Genomic DNA, 5,390 nt, shown 5'->3' on the forward strand with positions numbered 1-5,390 from the left:
TCATTTAATGATCTCCAATGGCTCTAAACTATCCAGATCACTCTCCACCATCATTTGAAGCTATAAAAGGCACTTAAAGGAGGGAATAAAGAAGTTTTTCAAGCATTCATTTCAGCCTAAGCAAAGAGCCTTCTTGAAGTTAAAGAAGCTTTCATTTCAAGTTCACCAACCCTCAAGAGCTCATTCAAGTCTTCAACAACCTTGAAGGAGAATCAGAAAAGCTTCTTCATTATTGTGTAAAGTGTATTTAAAGCTTTATTTGCTCATTAAAGGAGCTACATTTATTTTTTCGTATGATTAACTGTTATACTCTGTTTTTGAGTTGATCTTTAGTTTTGGAAGGATTCAAAATGAAAGGTTGATCCGAACCTTGAATCGGATTGTATTGGTTGGCTTGTATCGAAAAAATAAGTGTTCTAGCTTGGATAGCTAGAGTCGGAGGTACCGACGTTGTATTCTTGTTGAATACGGTTTAGTGATTTGAATTCTCAAGTAGGAGCTTGGAGAGTGGATGTAGGTGCAAGGTTGGCACCGAACCACTATAAATCTTGGTTGTTTGTGGTGTGCTTACTTGTCTCTATCTTATTTTTTTTTCTTCTTGCACTCTTGCATCTAATATCTTCACTTTGCTTAAATCACTCACTTCAACTAACTTGCCTTTTATTACTTAATCCTTGTGGTTCTAGATTAATTTTAAATTTTTAAAAATAATTCACCCCCTCTTGGGTTGCATAGCTGGACAACAAGTGGTATCAGAGTCGGTGCTCTAGCCCTACTTTGATTTAACCATCAAAGAGCTAAAGATCTATGGCAACTCAAGTTGGTGCTTCACTAGCCGAGGGGCAGTCCACAAACCGACCTCCACTTTTCAATGGGTCAAATTATACCTATTGAAAAGCTCGGATGAAAATCTTTATTCAAGCACTTGACTATGATATGTGGAGTATCATAGTAAATGGACCACACACACCCACTAAAATAATTGATGGTGTGGAATCAACCAAATCGAAAAAGAATGGGATGAGGTTGACAAGAAAATGGCTCAACTTAATGCAAAAGCCATGAATATTTTATATTGCTCTAGATGCTAATGAATTCAATCGTATTTCAACATGCATGTCAGCTAAAAAAATATGAGATAGATTAGAAGTAACTCATGAAGGAACTAATCAAGTGAAGAATCAAAAATTAACATACTTGTGCATAAATATGAACTCTTTAAAATAGAGCATGATGAATCAATAACTGAAATATTTACTCATTTTACTGATATTATTAATAATCTAAAAATTTAGTAAGTCTTATTCTAACAGTGATATCGTGAGAAGATTTTTAGATCTTTATCAAGAACTTGGAAGGCCAAGTGCTGTAATCCAAGAAGCTAAAGATTGAATATTTATCCTTGGAGGAGCTTCTAGGATCACTAATGACACACAAGCTAAGCATGAAACAACATCAAAGAAGAGATATCAAAAGAAGAAGACATCATCCTCAATTCATTGCTCAATTGATGAGGAATCGATGATATGAAAAATAAATAGCAGGATAAAGAAATGGCCTTATTACTAGAAAGTTTAAGAAATTTTTTGAAGAAAAGAAGACAAGGAATGAGGAAGAGGCCGATCTACAAAAGGAGAACATAGCAAAGAGAAGGAATAAGGAGCAACTCTTATTTGTTATGAATGTAAGAAGCCGAGACACTTTAAGTCTGAATTCACAACTTAAGAAGGATCCAAGAAGTACAAGAAAAAGGCTATGATGGCTACATGGAGCGAAGTGATGAGTCAAGCTCCGAAGAAGAAGATTCAAATGAACAAGCCAACTTGTGCCTTATGGCATATGAAAATGAGTAAACATTGAAAACTTCTAATGACTTTACCTATGAAGAACTTCATGAAGTATTTTATGATTTAATTGATGAACTAAAGAAGCTAGGGATAAAGAACAAAGAATTAAAATCAAAGAATCAATCTTTACTAAAAGAAAATGAGATTATTTCAAATGAAAAATCAATCTTGTCTTAAAAAATCTGAACTTAAGAAATGAGATTGCCAAGTTAAAATCAATGATTGAAAAGTTTACTTTAAGTTCAAATAAACTTCAAATGATACTTGACAATCAAAAGACTATTTATGATAAAGTCGGTCTTGGATACAACCTTTAAAGAAATAAAAACTTCTGAAAAATATCTTTGTAAACTCATCATGCAACAAGTTTTCAAATATTACTTGCTTTAAATATGGTAAAGTAGGATACAAATTCTATACATATTTTTCTAACAAATCTGTAAATTCTAATGTGAAGAAAATATGGGTTCCAAAAGGAACCATTGTGACTAACCAAAGAGGATCCAAGAAAACTTGGGTACCTAAAGTCAAAACTTGATTTTTGTATGTAGGTGTTGTGTCTTGCATCCCAAGGAACAAATCAGAAATAGTATCTTGATAGCGGGGTGCTCAAGACACATGACTGGTGATGAATCTCAATTCATCACATTTGATGCTAAAGATGGAGGAATGGTCACCTTTGGAGACAATGGCAAAGGAAAGATCATCGGTATAGGTAATATTGGTATCACTCCCTCTAAGTATATTGAAAATATTTTATTAGTAGATGGTTTTGAAATATAATCTATTAAGTATCAGTCAATTTTGTGATAAAGGATACAAAGTCATGTTTGAATCTTCATTATGCATAGTAACTAGTTCTATTGATGAAGGCATTAAATTTATTGGGCATAGACATTACATGTCTATATGGTAGATTTTGAATGATCTTTTCAAAATAAACATGCAATGGCTAGTAGCCTTGAATACCAAGATTAATGAGACTAGTTGGTTTTGGCATCGTAGGCTTGCACATGTTAGCATGCATTCACTTTCAAAACTTATTAAAAAGGACTTGGTTACCAGCTTACCCCAAATTGAATTTTGAAAAGGATAGAATTTATGATGCATACCAACTGGATAAACAAACAAGAGTCTCATTCAAATCTAAAAATATTGTTTCAACTTTTAGGCCATTAGAACTATTACACATGGATTTATTTGGACCCACTAGAACTACTAGTCTAGGAAAAATGATATGGCTTTATAATTATTGATGATTTCTCTCGTTTTACATGGGTCTTTTTTTTGGCACATAAGGATAAAATTTTTTATGTGTTCATAAAATTTTATCGAAAAGTCACTAATAAAAAAAGTTTTTCAATTCAAAATATTCAAAATGATCATAGAACCAAATTTAAAAATCAAGATTTTGAAAAGTTCTGTGATGAAAAAGATATTGACCACAACTTTTCAGCACCTAGGACATCCAACAAAATAGGATAGTAGAAAGAAAAAATAGAATCCTTGAAGAAATGGCCGTACCGTGCTATGTGAAAGTAACCTCCCAAGATATTTTTGGACAGAAGTAATTACACGGCATGTTACATATTAAACCATGTTTTAATTAGATCAATTTTAAAGAAAATTCTCTATGAGCTTTGGAAAGGAAGAAAACCAAACATTGCATATTTTTATGTTTTTGGTTGTCGATGTTTTGTTTTGAATAATGGTAAAGAAAGATTAGAAAAATTTGATGTAAAATTTGATGAAGCTATTTTTCTTGGTTACTCCTTTTCTAGCAAAGCTTTTAGAGTTTTTAACAAAAGAACTTTAGTAGTAAAGGAGTCAATACATGTTATTTTTGATGAAACTAACGATCTTCCTTCAAGGAAGAATGAAGGTATTGATGATGCAGATTATCTTATAGAAGGGATGAAGGAGATCACCCTAAAAGACTCAACAATTCAAAATGAAGAAGAACATGAAAACAAACAAGAGGATGAAGGTGAAGAACAACAAGAACAACCTCAAGGCTCAAATGATCTACTTAAAGGATAGAGGTATGATCACAATCACCCAAGGAATTAATCGTTGGTGATCCTACACATGGAGTAAGAACTCGTTCTTCACTTAGAGATGTATACAATCATTTTGCATTTGTCTCTCATCTTGAACCTAAAATCATAGATGAAGCTGAAAAAGATTATAATTGGATAAATACAATGCAAGAAGAACTTAATCAATTTGAAAAAAATAATGTATGGACGTTAGTATCAAGACTAAAAATTATGCAGTAATTAGCACAAAATGGGTATATAGAAATAAATTTGATGAACATAAAAATGTAATTAGGAATAAAGCAAGATTGATTGCAAAGGATAATAATCAAGAAGAGAGAATTATTTTGATGAGATCTTTGTACTTGTTGCTAGATTAGAAGGAATTAGACTTTACTTGCATATGCTTGCTTTATGAATTTTAAGTTATTCCAAATGGATGTCAAAAGTGCTTTCTAATGGATATATTGCTGAAGAAGTTTATGTGGAACAACCTCCGATTTGAAATCATACTTTTTCTAATCATATTTTTAAATTAAATAAAGTATTATATGGTTTGAAACAAGCACCTAGGGCTTGGTATGAAAGGTTAAGTAAATTTTTTCTTAATAATAATTTTTAAAAGAAAATGTAGACACACCCTTTTCATTAAAGAAATTAAGATGATATCTTAGTTATACAAATATACGTTGATGACATTATTTTTGGGTCTACTAATGAACTCTTTATCAAGATTTTGCTAAGCTCATGCAGGGGGAGTTCGAGATGAGCATGATGGGAGAATTACATTCTTCCTCGGACTCCAAATTAAACAAACAAAGGAAGAATCACCATCACTCAAAGCAAATATACAAGAGAACTACTCAAAAGATTTGGAATAGAGGGTTCCAAAGCAATTGGTACACCCATGAGCCCATCATGTAAGCTTGACAAGGATGAAGGAGGTAAAAATATAGACTTAAAATTTTATAAAGGCATGATTGGTTCTCTATTGTATTTAACTACTAGTAGACCAGATATTATGTTTAGTGTATGTCTTTGTGCTCACTTTCAATCAAATCCAAAAGAATCACACTTGAATGCAGTTAAAAGAATTCTTAGATATTTAAATGGTACACAAACTCTAGGACTATGGTATTCTAAGGACTCATCAATTGACTTAATAGGATATTCAGATGTCGATTTTGTTGGATGTAGATTAGATAGAAAAAGTACTAGTGGAACTTGCTAATTTCTTAGAGTTAACTTAATCTCTTGGTTTAGCAAGAAGCAAAATTCGGTGGCACTGTCTACGGTGAAGCCGAATACATTGCAGCCGAAAGTTGTTGTGCTCAAATCTTGTGGATTAAGCAACAATTTGAGGACTTTGGCATTAAACTCAATAAAACTCCTACAAGATGTGATAACACTAGTGCTATCAATCTAACTAAAAATCTAATTCAGCATTCTAGATTAAAATATATTGAAATTAGGCATCATTTCATAAGAGAACATGTTCAAATAA

Source organism: Elaeis guineensis, chromosome 3 (genome assembly GCF_000442705.2).
Source record: "Elaeis guineensis isolate ETL-2024a chromosome 3, EG11, whole genome shotgun sequence".
Taxonomy (NCBI): Eukaryota; Viridiplantae; Streptophyta; class Magnoliopsida; order Arecales; family Arecaceae; genus Elaeis; species Elaeis guineensis.